Here is a 16222-nt window from a genome sequence, read left to right as displayed (position 1 = left end):
TCTGTCTATTTTCTCCATCTGGATCTCACACTAAAAACTAAAGTTAGAGCCACATCAGTGTTTTAAAACAAATAGGGAATTTAGTTGCTGTGTACTTTAATGGGAAATTCCATTTGCTCAGCCCACCAATTCCTATATTTCTTGAATATCACATCAATCTCCCCTAAAAAAAGTTGATTTATTTCCAATTACCAAAGTTGTATTTGCCCCAGGTGTGAATTTCAACATAAACTAAAGCCAAAACACTAGCATATATGGTATGACATAGGTTTTAGATCATCTTCCATTTTTTGATGTGTTTATTTTTCAAAGATTATTATAATTCAGTTACTTATACTCCACAATTTTGATTTGTAGTTCTTCAATATTTTGTTTAAAATACTGAGATAATAGCAGAGCTTCCTAAACATGTTTAAATAACATACAATGTTATGTTCAGTTGAGGTGTACATGATTGTTTTAAAATCTAATTAAAGTGATTTGTTTTAGGCACAGTTATGGAATCATTTGGTCTAACTCTCCAATTATGCTGACTTAAATGAAACCCTGTCTACACACAAAATTCTGAAAGATATTATTTGAAGCTAAAAGGTTTTTCAGTTTCTTGTGTAGTAATAGTTAATTTGAAATGTGGCATACAGGTAGATTTAAGACAGACTGGCATATAACAAAGAGATATAAATCAATTATATACACCATGATCTCCTGGCCAAGCTCTCATACACGCTCACATACATGCTCCAAAGAAACTATCTCTCTCCTTGTCTCCACCTGTTGCAACATACAATAGTCTTCTCACCAAAAATACTTTCACTGAAACCTATAGAATTCTTTCATATTATAGGTTTCTGAAGACAAAAATATATCATAGCTAAGGAAAGAGAGTCAAAAGAAGTATTTTTATTTCTTTAGGCATAGAAACAGAATTTATCATAACAAAATTGATACTTCACTAAATATCTAAATATCCCTTTAATGCATAAGGATCAACTAAATGAATAAGATTTCTTGGTGACCCTGATTCAAAAGTTATTAAACAATCTATACACTAACTAACTTTAGGGGAAAATTAATTATGGATTTTCAAAGATAAAAAGCTGCACAACAATAATAATCAGGTAACAGGAGATTGAAAATAATGACCCATCTGTACCTCTCCATTCAGTTGGTTTATTTTTTGTAAATTTACAAATGTTGCTTAAAAGTTTAGTAAAAATTAGACTATGTGCTTACAAATACAGAAATTTCCCAAAATGCACACCTTTACATAACTCCCTTTTTAAATGCTTGGTGCATCTTACTGCAGATTAAAGATGGATAGATGAGAAAGAGAGATAATAGAATATGTTATGCTTCTCCACATCTCTCTATTGATATATTGGTGTGCTTTTTTCAATTTTCTTTCAGTTTGGTTAATTTTTATATTTTCTATCACTAAATCATTTTTGCATATTTTTCTCTTCCCCTAGATGATACAAACCAGCTCATAACCACCTTCAGTCATTCCAGACATCTTTGTTTATTTTACATTATTATATCTTCAAACTTCACACTTCTTACTTTTGTGAGAGTTTCATCATTTGCTCAGGAAGAAAAACAGCTGTCAGTATTTTCTCACCATCACATCAGACTTCCCTCAAGTTTTCATTATCCACATTTGGAGTAATTTCTGTTTGAATATCACCAAAAAAATATTTATATCATTTATTTTTCTACATCTAATTAATTTTTTTTGTTGTTACCTTGTTGTTTTCAATGTATGTTCAAATAAACCCAGCTCAGTTTTTAAAAAAAATGTAAACCTTCTTCTCAAAGAGTTTCTATATCTTCTCTAACATGGGGCTATGCCAAACATTTGCTCCATTAGTGTGTCTTTCTTTTTTATTTATCTCTGCTGTCAGTTTCTATGACTTCTACATTATGTCTCTGGGCTTCAATATCATAGAATCTCGGGCCTCATTGATTACTTTTTGTCAATATGCAGTGACATAATTTGAACAGCAGATTTTTACCTGGTTTATACAAAGTGTCTAACCCTCACAGATACAGGAACCAAATTATCTCTCAGTAGGTGAATGAATAACCTGTGATACATTTAGACAAATGAAATATTATACAGCGTTTAGAAGAAATGAGCTATCCAGACACAAGAAGACATGGAAAAATCTTAAATGCATATTAGTACATGAAAGAAGATTATCTGAAAAAACTGCATACTATATGATCCCAACTGTATGACATTCTGGAAAAGGCAAAACTATGGAGATAGTAAAAACATCAGTGGTTCCCTGGGGTAGGGGAAAGGGGCAGAGGAAGCAGTTTATATGCTTTACATGAAAATCTTCATTTGTCTTCATTAATGTCTTACATATTAATATCAGAAGAAAGTTTTTAAAAATTAGTAGTAAACTGAAACAGGAATCACTTTGTAGAGATCTCAGAAGAAGCCAATTCTTTTCTTCTTCAGCTTTATTGAGATATAATAGACAAATAATATTGTATATACTGTGTAATAATAACATAACAAAAATTAACTTAGTCAATACATAGATCACCTCACATAGTTACCACTTGTGTGTATATATGATGAGAACATTTATGATCTACTATCTCCGCAAAATTCAAGTATACAATATATTGTTAACTATAATCACTATGCTCAGACTACAGAAAAAAACGAGAGAAACCACTTCTTAACTGTATTAAGGGAATGTGGAATTTCAGGCAACCATGCTCCCTAGCAAAAATAAACATAAACCATCCTGAAGAAAGGCAATAATACACTAAACCTCAAATTGTCTGTGTGCATTTCACACACAATGTATTACATTCTACAAAGCATAACAATACATAGAGAGAAAAGCACATTATTTTTTAAAACAAAAAAAGAAAAGATTGCTATCAATGTAGAAAGACACCAATGGTGATCCAGAAAATGGAGTTTAACAAGGGCTTTACATTTTCCATGGAGAATAATAAAAAAGTTTTTGGCTGAGAAATTCCAAACCTAATGAAGCAATGACAAGTGACAGATTCAAAAGTCACCGGCAACATTTCATGAGATAAAGACAAAGAAATCCAGTAAAACACATGATAAAACAGATGAAAACCAAAGACAAAGAAGATATATAATAAACAGCCTATGCAAACACAGATTACCATCAAATGGCAACAATAATAATAGCAGCTAATAGCTCCACAAATCAATTAAAGAGAGAAGAAAATGAAAAATCCTAAAAGTGAATCCTAAAAGAAAATGAGTATCAACTCAGAATCCTATTATGCGCCATGTGAAGATACACTGTAAAAAGAGGTGAAATAAGACATTCAGAGCAGTAAAATCTAAGGATTCTTTACCAGATGACCCACACATAAAGATAAGAATTAACAGAGGAAGGAAGAATGGAAGAGAGGAATAAATAAGGATTCAGGTATTAGAAAATCTAAGTGAATATTGATCATCAGATTAATCAAATCAGTCTGAATGGCTTGAAAATATTAAAATTAAAATACATTTTTTAAAAGGATAAGATTGAAGAGTTGTGTGACAAATGACATTAAAGCATGTCAAATTAATTGCATTATCCAGAAAAATGTAAAAGTAATCACACAATTTAAGTCAAATTAAAGTCAAGATAAATACCCTCAAGCAAATATTTCAGAAGTACTAAAAACAAAACAGAAACTCACCAATTATTAAGCTTCTATGTGAGAAAATGAATCATATGAAAGACAATGTTAAGTACAAAAGAAAGCAAGAAATAAAAAATTGTGCTGAGTGAACAAAATAAAGCAAATAATAAAATTATGGATTTAAATTCAATATAGTATAAAATTCAATACTATTCAGTGTAACAAAAAACACAGTGACTCCTCTGTGACTTAGACAGACAATAATGTATCATAAGACCAGAACATCCATTCTATTAATTCACAAGTATTATAGACAAGAATCTCAATTGTGCCAGAAAAGGTGTTTCTCAGTCCTTGCAACACTCCGAGACTTGTTTCCTTTGGAACTCCAAGTACAATAATATGATTATTCTCATGGATCAGTGGAGATCTACCTAAACGTAGAAGCCCCAGGCTTCCCTGGAGTTAAAGTCTCTTGTAATAATTCACAAACAGAGATTCCATGGTGTCTACAGGGACATGCCAAGTGACAAGAGTTATCACATTCAGGGAAGCCCAAAGCTATGGTTACCCAATCGTTATTTTTAGTTTGCTAACAATCCTGCAGTACATAATATATTTTAAAAATCAGGGTGAAAATTGCTATAAGTGATATTGCCTAGTAACACAGTTGACATATCATTTTTAACAGCTAGAAGATCTTAAAAGACAGTGTTAATAAGTTTAAAACATAGTTCATTTCTCTTGTACAAAAGGAAAATCTTTTGTTTAAACTGTTGCTTATAAATCTGTATGGAATAAATGCTTTAATTAAATACAAACCTTGTTAAAAAAATATTTTTTTAAAACACACATGTTTTCTTACAAGAGATACAACCAAAATATGTACACAAATTTCAAGTAAAATCATGGAAAATATAATACAAATTGTAAAAGCTATAGACGGTGTAACTAAATTAATAATAAGATGAAATCAGATAAATAAAAATAATCTATAGGGGTAAAGAGAAAGATTTCATAATGATAACATTTTCACAGCAAATATAATTTCCAATTTGTATGTCCTTAGAAACAGAGAATCTATACACAGAGCAAAAATTATTAGAACGTTCAAGAGAAATAGACAAATTCACAATGAATAATATAACAGGCCACTCTCAGAATGGGAACTAGGTGCAGCCTCTAGGACAAACAGTACGGAGGAGTCTCAGAAAATGAAAGATGGAAATACCACACGAACCAGTAATTCCACTTATGGGAATTTACCACAGAAAACAAAATTACTAGTTTGAAGAAACATATGCACACTTTTGTTCATTGCAACTTTATTTTAAAAAGCCAACATATGGAAGCAACCTAAGTGTCCATCAATAGATGAATGGATAAGGAAGTGGCATGTATAGACAATGGAATGTTACTCACTCATAAAAAGAGACAGAAGGAAATCATGCCATCTGTGACAACATGGATGGACCTAGAAGATACAGCACTAAATGAAATGTCAGACAGAGGAAGATAAATACCATATAATTTTACTTACATGTGGAATCTAAAAATTAAACAAACAAATAAAACAGAAATATACTCATAAATACAGAGAATAAACTGGTGGTTGCCACAGGAAGGGGAGTGGGAGAATAGGTGAAATAGATGAGTGTTGATAAAGAGATAGGAACTTCCAATTATAAGGTAAATGAGTAATTGGGATGGACGATTATACTAGACATGTTATGAACTCCTCCCGACAGGCATTTGTAAGACGAAGGTCATAGACAGGGATACATTTCTGCAGCCTTAAGTAGTCACCATGCAGTACAACTTCAAGAATATAAAGAGATAAACCTTCCAAATCCCTGGAATTTATCTCTCAAAACAATATTACTCTACTTAAAACTGTCAACATTTTCTAAACTGTAAATATTCTTTTGTGATGAACAATTTAAGTAGAAATACTTCCATCCCTCCTAAGCATTTATTAGTTCAATGGGAAAGTTCCATTAGCATCTAAATTATTCAGTAGAGAGTAATCGGGTGCCTGAGGGGAGAGAGGGACCCTTGTTCTTCAGGAAGCGCTGCACAGGAGAGCAAGGCTGAGGGGGCTATTTCCCTCGGGCAGTTTTTGCCTGGTGTGTATTCGATGGGTGTGGGGCTGGGTATTAAAAAGAAGATGACAGCAACGATGTCAACTTTTTTGTAACTTCATAGTTGCACTTTTTGTAGCCCTGAAGCTGTTGAGAGAGAATTAATTCTTAAATAAACCCAAAATCAAAGGGCAAGGCAAAAAATAAGGCATGGTTAGTATTAGCACAGTATTTAACTCACATTAAAGAGAAACCATTAATAAATTGATCCTATCTAACAGAGACAAAAATAGCATTTGCATATAGGAAGAGGATTGAAGTATACAAAAAAATCTCAGAGTTTGAAAACAAAGAATTCTGTTTTTCTTTCAGTAAGATGCTGTTTGGTATGAGTGGCTTAAAACAAGACCATTCCTTTGGGAGTGGAAGGTCATCAGAGGAAATACGTTCCATTATTTATTGATTTCCCAGGCCTCATGTGCTTTGCAGGCAACATTTTAAAGCCAACTGAGGAAAAATACATTTCATATAACAAATGAATTGCTCCCTGGGGAGATTTGCCTGTAGGTGATGGAGAAGTAGCAGGAAGGAATTCTCAAGACTGTTTTTCAGATAGGACATATTTTCACTGCTACAATTCTAAGTAATTAGTACAGGTTAAGGACAAGGAGTGATTATTGCTCTGTGAACAGAAATAGCACCTTTTCTTCTTACTGAAGAATATACACAATGGTCACAGGTAATATCAACAAAATAAGACTCAAAATATAGGAAAAAGAAACCAGTTAACATGTTACTCATAGTTCTTGGTTGTCTGAAATTATAATGTAAAAATATAAATCAAGTGACTGCATGTGACATAGGGACAGAACTAATTAGGAAGGTGGTGTGGGTATATGATAATGGGGCAACAACCTTCCTTAATTGTCTGTGTGGATCTCAGCCATCAATATGACATGAAACTCTTGATCATCATACTAATAATATTTCTAATTTTTTATTTCTTCAATGACACCAAATCCCTTTCCCCCTTTGCCTGGCTCTAATTCTTTATGTCTGTCTGAGTTTTAGAATCTATATTAAGAAAACCCACTTGGTGATCCTATTTCAGAGAGTTGTACACATTTAGAAACCTTGTGAGACACAAATGTTTCTGGAGAAATTGAACATTATTTGAACAAACACTGAAATAACTACAGTGAATTTTTATATAAATGAAGTGATTGTCATGATACAGATATTAGCCCTGTACTTTGCACTATAGTTAACCACTGGATGGAATACTTTTAAAATAGTTTGTCTCAGCTTTTCCATTAGCCAAGAGGAAGTAAGTCCTGATGTAGGATTAAGTGGTTTTGCTCTAATAAGAAAGAGAATGAGGCACTCTCCACAGTGTGAGAAAAGGAGTGAATTCTGTAGGCACACAGTAGGTGATGTCAGCTCTGAAGAAGAAAAGAAAGCAAAAAGTAAAGCACGCATAGTCTCTAAAAATGTTGTATAGTGGTAAATTCTGGGCAATGGGATAAAAATCTAAGTACGTAACAAGCAAGAGGTTCAGGACAGAGATTTCTAGGAATGAACCAACATGCCAACATCACCAGATGGAGAATCACAACATCAAAGGTAAAGTCAAGTTCATAGGCCACAGGAAAATGTCTGGAAAAGGAGGATATACAGTTTAAAATTGATATTTTTCAGACCATGTGAATAAGAATGTACATGAAATGACAGTGCAGTGAGAAACAGATATGAAAAAGGATGTCTAACTGATAGACCAGAATTGAAGCACACAGCTCAGTCTCAGCACACGGACAGCTGTTTTATTTTTCAGTTCACATTTACATAACACCTTTCATGTGACAGATATGAGGGAACATAACTATATACAAAATATAGCCTCTACGTGGAGAAGTTTACAGAAACAGAGGATAAATATACATACACAGAAGTATACAGTGTGATATGTTCCAAGACATGATAGGCAACAACTGCTTGGAAATAACACAGAATCAGAATCTCACACTCTGGGTGGTAAATGAAGACCTACTTGAAGAACTGACACCTAAGGAGATCCCTGAAGGACCAACAGGCACCAGTCAGTCAGAGGATTAGCCCTTGCCAAGGAGACAGCATGTAGAAAAATAAGAATTACAAATAGTCAATATCAGTGGAACTTAAGTTCTGAGGAAGAAAGTTCAGGGATTGTAAGTGATGGGAGAGAAAATAAGGAAGGTCCTGTCCAGGAAAAGCCTGGCAAACCACACAAAGGCATTGATCTTTATCCAGAAACAGCTAACACTGGAAGAGGAGAAGGCTGAGAGGGAGCCTGATCTCACGTTGAGCACATAGCATGTGACATGTCTGTGGAACTTGCAACTCCTGACGCATATTAGCAATGCTTTTCATTGGGAATAGTTCTGGCCTTTGGAATCCATCATATAAATGACAATGAAATCAATGGCAAGGAGTGAAATCACCTTGTAGAATATGGAGTAGAAAGAGCCACAAACAGAAAACAGGAAGGGAGAGGTCTCAACATAGAATATTGGGGAACAGCAATACTTCATAGACAAATAGTGAGGGGACTGTGTAGGTCTTGAAGGAGGAGAAAAACAAAACGATGACATGGAATCCATTTAAAGAATGGCTGAACTAAAATTTAAAAATTTAAAAATATATTGTGGGGATGCCACACAAAATAACTTCAAAAATTGTGTCATGGCTCCAACAGTAGTGAAGTTGCTGCAGGTGTGAGGAAAAGCAGCAGTGAGTTACAAGTGAAAGTCAAGTCTCGGAGGCTAAAATCCTACATTGAGCATGGGTACGCAGAGAAGGTGCTGACACTCTATCTTTGCAAAGGAATTAAAAACTGTAACGAACAAAAAGCACAGCCTAGAAGACTATATTTAGTGATATTAAGTGTAGTTTTATCTTCAGGGGCTGTCAGAGAAATCTGACGACAGTTAGTAAGCTGAAAAATCACCTGAATGCTTATGAAGATATTCCATTTGTAAATATCTTGAACACAATGGTGTTTTGTACTTTGGTTAAAATAGGTGTACATCAAACCACCTTTGAGTTAAGAGTAAGGACTACAGACAGAGAAGAATAAAGAGACAAAGGACAATCTCAGGCTCCTGAGTTGTGCATTTTTGTCATTGTTGTTTGTTTTGCAGGATAAATGCATCTTACCCATAAAGCAACCTGAGTCACAACTGAAGGGAACTCATTTTCTGAATTATCCAGATATGTTCCATTTACAAGGTTTGTTGGATAAAGACTGTTTAATTAAACATCAAGTAACATGGTCTTTTTTCCCCTTTATTTCTAAATCTAGTCCATGTAATGAATTATTAAAAAATCAGCAATGCTTTTTAATTTTGAAAGGCAAAGTATGATGTGAGAAAAAGTTGGATTATTTTACAACATAAATTCTGAAGCAATGATCTGTTACTCATACATGGAATATTCAGAAAGATTATTGGACTACTGGCAATGTTGCTTATGGTGTGAAAGGAGGAATTTATTGGAGCCTTATTTGCTTGGCTTTTATAAGCACAGTCTTTTGCTACAGAATTTGAGTATCTATCTCTTCCTGAACTCTCTTTGATATTTACATGCTTACTGAGCAGAGTTCAAAAGCCAGTGATGAGAAACCACACAGAAGTAACAAGTTTTATCCTGTTGGGACTCACAGATGATCCTCAACTGCAAATCCTGCTTTTTATCTTCCTATTTCTCACCTACATTTTGAGTGTAACAGGGAACCTGACTATTATCACCCTCACATTGGATGGTGAAACCATCTGAAAACCCCTATGTACTTTTTCCTCGGAAATTTTTCCTTCTTAGAAGTGTCATTTACCACTGCCTGTATTCCTAGATTCCTGTACAGCATGTCAACTGGGGACAATACTGTTACCTACAATGCTTGTGCCAGTCAAATATTTTTTGTTATTCTCTTTGGAGCAACAGAATTTTTCTCCTGGCAGCCACGTCCTATGACCGCTACATTGCTATCTGTAAACCCCTGCATTACATGACCATCATGAACAGTAGGGTTTGTACCTTATTAGTCCTCTGCTGTTGGGGGTCTGGCTTGGTGATCATTCTCCCACCCCTTAGCTTGGGCCTCCAGCTTGAATTCTGTGACTCTAATGCAATTGATCATTTTATCTGTGATGCAGGTCCCCTCCTAAAGATCTCATGCTCAGATACACGGGTAATAGAACAAGTGGTTATTCTTGTGGCTGTATTTGGACTCATCATCACCCTAGTGTGTGTGATTCTGTTCTACACACACATCATCAGGACAATTCTCAGGTTCCCCTCTGTCCAACAGAGACAAAAAGCCTTTCCCACCTGCTCTTCCCACATGATTGTGGTTTCCATCACCTATGGCAGCTGCATCTTCATCTACATCAAGCCCTTGGCAAAGGAGGAGGTGGCCATAAATAAGGGCATCTCAGTGCTCACTACATCTGTTGCACCCTTGTTGAGCCCCTTCATTTACACCCTGAGGAATAAGCAAGTGAAACAAGCTTTTAATGACTCCATAAAGAGGATTGCATTGTTCTAAAAAAAATCAGTTTTGATGAATCAAAGTAAAATGAAAGAAGAAAATACTCTAAATGTTTAACTACAGCTTCTAATTTATTTCAATGCATTGTGCCTATAATTCAGTCATATTAACCTTATCAGAGACATGTAATACTGCATCCTACACTCACCTTAAACATTTCCTTGTTCTTCTTTGAAACCAAAATTCATAGGTGGTGTTTTCCCTCATTGTGAAACTATAAAACATATTCCCAAGTAATTAAACTTGTTCCTTTCTTACCCAAACTTTTTTCAGTGCTCTTGTACAAGAAGGAAAGTAATAATATTTAAAAGTATACAAATTATCTAGAAGATACATTTTGTAGTAATAGTACTAGTTTCTTCTCAAAAGCAAAGTTATCAAAATTATCCTAAATAGTTACAGAGTGCTTGTCAATGAAGAAAGGAAAGGAGAAAGAAAGAAATATTAATGAAATGGAGGGATAGAAGGAGGGAGGGAGGAAGAAAGGAAAGAAGAAAAAAGATATGAGAGAGAGAGAGGCGGGGGGAAACCCAACATGCAAGCAAGCAAGGAAAAGGAGAAAAAGGCCTCTTCTGATAATGCTCCCACCTTTTAAATTACTACTTTTAAAGTAAATCATTACTCCTGCTGGCCAACAGACAGAAGGGACAAAGAATTAATTGTTTAAGAAAAGTTGAAAAGATTACCTCTGACATCAAATTAAAAACACAGGGGAGAGGAAAAAAGATGGCAGCATGAGAAGTGGTGGGAATCTCCTCCCAAAACCACATATATTTTGAAAATACAGTAAATACGACTATTCTTAAAAGAGCGACCAGAAGTAAGAGTGCACCAGCCAGTCTACATCTGGGGAAGTCAACATATCACAGAAAAGGGTAAAGTAAAAAAGCCATGACCTGGTGGGACCCGAGCACTCCACCCACCCCAGCTTCCCGGCAGGAGGAAGAGAATCAGTGCATCAGGTAGTGGAAGCACAGGACTGCTAAATACCCAGCTCTAGAAATAGACCCCGGGAGCACGGATCTACATTGCATGTGCTCTGGAGATTAGACGGGTTGGAAAACAAAGTAGAGAATAAGACTGCGAACAGGTTCCCAAAACCTGCTACCCTGGGACAAAAGAAAAGCAGATGCTTTGAAAGCTTCCCAACAGTCAGAAGACTGCTAAAGCAGCAAGGCTTTAGGAGAAGGAACAGGCAGACAAAATCACCCTGGCACACTCAGCTCCACAGGTTGGGAACTATCAGGAGCTTCAGACAATCCATCACCCTGGTTGGCAACACAGCTCCGAGGTCCCTCACTGGGATAAGCAGCCTGCCACTCCTTCTTCCCCACTGGCACCTGTTCACAAACCCGCTGTAGTCGCCATTGCTGCAGACCCCCTGGAGGGCAGCCCCGCCTTCAGCAACCACACTGCTTACACAGAGGCTTCTCCCTAAGCACAGCGAACTAGCCCAGACAGCAGAGACAGGCACTGTGACTGGGAAGCACAAAAGGGCTTTGCCCTCCCTGCAAACACATGTGCCACTCGTCTGTGAGCCCTGCCATTGCCTGGTCAGGCAGGAGGGCAGCCCTGCCAATAGAAGCTTAGGGGATTAACCCAGAAGCTGCTCCCTGCACGCAGCTAACTGGCCCAGACAGTGGAGAGAGGCACAGTGACTGAGAAGCACAAAAGTGCTTTGTCTTCACAGCAAAATGCACGCGGCTTGCCTGCAACCCCTGCCAACAACCTAGGCCATCCCAAGGACCGCCCACCCCATGGCAGTTTAGGGGATTAACCCAGAGGACACTTCCTGCATGTGGTTAACCAGAACAGACAGTGGTGACAGGAACTGCAACCAGGAATCAGGAAGGGACATTGTCCTCCCAGCTGACACCCACACTGCTCACCTGCTACCATTTCCATCACTCCAGGACTATGAAAAGGCAGAAGAACCTTATTCATCCAAAATGCCTCAAACATGAGAAAGAGGGCTTGGTAAAACTGAAATCAGTAATCTTCCTGGAAAAGAATTCAAAATAAAAGTTCTAAGCATGCTAATGGAGCTACAGAAAAATATTCGAAAGCTAAGGGACAAATTCAGGAGGGAGATAGACACCTTAAAAAATACAGTACCTGAACTGAAACAAACAATGGAGGGATTCAAAAGAAAATTAGATGAGGTAGAGGAGATGATAAATGGAATAGAAATTAGAGAACAGGAATACAAAGAAGCTGAGGCACAAAGAGAAAAAAGGAACTCTAAGAATGAAAGAATAGTAAGGGAAATGTATGACCAATTCAAATGGAACAATATTCACATTATAGGGTTACCAGAAGAAGAAGAGAGATAAAAAGGGATAGAAAGTGTCATTGAGGAGGTAATTGCTGAAAACTTCCCAAAGCTGGGGAAGGAAATTGTCTCTCAGGCCATGGAGATCCACAGATCTCCCAACACAAGGGACCCAAGGAGGACAACACCAACACATATAATAATTAAAATGGCAAAGATCAAGGACAAGGACAGAGTATTAAAAGCAGCCAAAAAAAATAGATAACTTACAAAGGAAAATCCATCAGGCTATCATCAGACTTCTCACCAGAAACCTCACAGGCCAGAAGAGAGTAGCATGATATATTCAGAGTAATGAAACAGAAGGGCCTTGAGCCAATAATACTCAACCAAGCAAGATAATCATTTTAATTTGAGGGAGGGATTAAACAATTCCCAGACAAGCAAAAGTTGAGGGAATTTACCTCACACAAACCATCTCTACAGTGTATTTTAAAGGGACTGTTCTAGATGGAAGTGTGCTTAAGGTTAAATAGCTATTATGAGAGAAAATAAAACCACAACAAAGGAAGCAGACCTATTAAATACTAAGCAAATGCAAAATTAAATCAGCTACCAACAAAGTCAGTCAAGGGATAGACAAAGAGTAGAGAAGATGACACCTAGCATATAAAGAAAGGAAGAGGAAGAAAAAGAAGGGGGGAAAAATGAATATTCAGATTCTGTTTATAATAGTGTAATAAGTGAGTTAAGGTAGAATGCTAGATAGTAAAGAGGCTTCCCTTGAAACTTTGGTAACCACAAATTCAAAGCGGCAATGGCATTAAGCACATATCTATCAATAATCACCATAAATGTAAAAGGACTGAACACACCAATCAAAAGACATAGAGTTATAGGATGGGTAAAAAAGCAAGACGCATCTATATGCTGCCTACAAGAAAATCACTTCAAACCCAAAGACATACACAGACTAAAAGTGAAGAGATGTGAAAAGATATTTCATGCAACTAATAGGGAGAAAAAATCAGGAGTTGCAGAACTTGTATTAGACAAAATAGACTTCAAAACAAAGAAAGTAACAAGAAACAAAGAAGGACATTATATAATGATAAAAGGGTCAGTTCAACAAAAAGATATAACCATTATAAATATCCATGAACCTAATATAGGAGCACCCAAATATGTGCAACTAATACTAACAGAATTAAAGGGAGAAATAATGTGCAATGCATTCATTTTAGGAGACTTCAACACACTACTCACTCCAAAGGACAGATCAACCAGACAGAAAATTAGTAAGGACAAGGACACAGAGGCACTGAACAACACATTAGAAGAGATGGACATAACAGACATCTATGGAACACTCCACCCAAAAGCAACAGGATACACATTCTTCTCAAGTGCACATGAAACATTCTCCAGAATAGATCACATACTACACCAGAAAAAAAGCCTCAGCTGTTTTCAAAAAGACTGAAATTGTACCAACCAACTTCTCAGATCACAAAGGTATGAAACTAGAAATAAATTGTACTAAGAAAGCAAAGAGGCTCACAAACACATGGAGGCTTAACAACTTGCTCCTAAATAATCAATGGATCAATGACCAAATTAAAACAGAGATTATGCAATATGGAGACAAATGAAAACAACAGCTCAACACCCCATCTTATGTGGGACACAGAAAAGGAAGTTCTAAGAGAAAAGTATATAACAATCCAGGCCTATTTAAAGAAGGCAGAACAATCCCAAATGAACAGTCTAAATTCACAATTATTGAAACTGGAAAAAGAAGAACAAATGAAGCCTAAAGTCAGTAGAAGGAAGGACATAATAAAGATCAGAGAAAAAATAAATAAAATTGAGAACAATAAAACAATAGAAAAAATTAATGAAACCAAGAGTTGCTTCTTTGAGAAAATAAACAAAATAGATAAACCCCTAGCCAGATTTATCAAGAAAAATGAGAATCTAAATACATCAACAGAATCAGAAATGAGAAAGGAAAAATCACTATGGACACCACCAAAATACAAAGAACTACTAGAGAACACTGTGAAAAATTATATGCTACCTAACTGGATAACCTAGAAGAAATGTACAACTTTCTAGAAAAATACAACCTTCCAAGGCTGACCAAGGAAGAAACAGAAAATCTGAACAGACCAATTACTAGTAATCAGATTGAATCAGTAATCAAAAAAATACCCAAGAACAAAATCCCCTGGCCAGATGGCTTCATCACTGAATTTTATCAGACATTTAGAGAAGACACAATACCCATTCTCCTTAAAGTTTTCCAAAAAATAGAAGAGGAGGGAATACTTCCAAACTCATTCTATGAAGCCAGCATCACTCTAATACCAAAACCAGGCAAAGACACCACAAAAACAGAAAACTACAGACCAATATCCCTGATGAACATAAATGCAAAAATACTCAAAAAAATACTAGCAAACCGAATTCAGAGATACAACAAGAGGATCATACATCATGATCAAGTGAGATTCATCCTAGGGATGCAAGGATGGTACAACATTCGAAAATCCATCAACATCATCCACTATATCAATAAAAAGAAAGACAAAAATCACATGATCATCTCAATAGATGCTAAAAAAGCATTTGACAAAATTCAACACCCATTCATGATAAAAACTGCCAACAAAATGGATATAGAGGGCAAATACCTCAAAACAATAAAGGCCATGTATGACAAAATCACAGCCAACATCATACTTAACAATGAAAAGCTGAAAGCTTTTCCTCTAAGATCGGGAACAAGAGAAGGAAGCCCACTCCCCCAACTTTCATTTAACATAGTACTGGAGGTCCTAGCCACACCAATCAGACAACACAAAGAAATAAAAGGCATCCAAGATTATTAAAGAAGAAGTCAAATTGTCCTTGCTTGCAGATGACATGTTATTGTACATAGAAAATCCTAAAGAATCCACTTCAAAACTACTAGATCTAATATCTGAATTCAACAAAGTTGCGGGATACAAAATTGATACACAGAAATCTGTTGCATTCCTATACACTAACAATGAACTAGCAGAAAGAGAAATCAGGAAAACAATTCCATTCACAGTTGCATCAAAAAGAATAAAATACCTAGGAATAAACCTAACCAAGAAAGTGAAAGGCCTATGCCCTGAAAATTACAAGATATTCTTGAGAGAAATTAAAGAGGACACTAATAAATGGAAATACATCCATTCTCTTGGGTTAGAAGAATTAATACTGTCAAAATGGCCATCCTGCCTAAAGCAATCTATAGATTCAATGCAATCCCTATCAAAATACCAACAGCATTCTTCAACAAACTGGAACAAATAGTTCTAAAATTCAGATGGAACCACAAAAGACCCCAAATAGCCAAAGCAATCCTGAGAAAGAAGAATAAAGTTGGGGGGGATCTCACTCCCCAACTTCAAGCTCTACTACAAAGCCACAATAATCAAGAAAGTTTGGTACTGGCACAAGAACAGATCCATAAATCAATGGTACAGACTAGAGAGCAGATATAAACCCTCACATATATGGCCAATTAATATATTATAAAGAAGCCATGGACATGCAATGGGGAAATGACAGCCTCTTCAACAGCTGGTGTTGGCAAAACTGCACAGCTACATATAATAA

The 16222-nt window shown here is 36.0% G+C and overlaps 1 pseudogene; it reads left to right on the top strand.

Moving 5' to 3' along the window:
- Nucleotides 1-9362: 9362 nt before the first annotated feature.
- On the top strand, nt 9363-10293 carry LOC130679338 (olfactory receptor 6C2-like; annotated as a pseudogene).
- Nucleotides 10294-16222: the final 5929 nt, after the last annotated feature.

The sequence above is a fragment of the Manis pentadactyla genome, chromosome 10 (genome assembly GCF_030020395.1).
Source record: "Manis pentadactyla isolate mManPen7 chromosome 10, mManPen7.hap1, whole genome shotgun sequence".
Classification (NCBI taxonomy): Eukaryota; Metazoa; Chordata; class Mammalia; order Pholidota; family Manidae; genus Manis; species Manis pentadactyla.
This window is presented reverse-complemented; position numbering and strand designations above follow the sequence as displayed.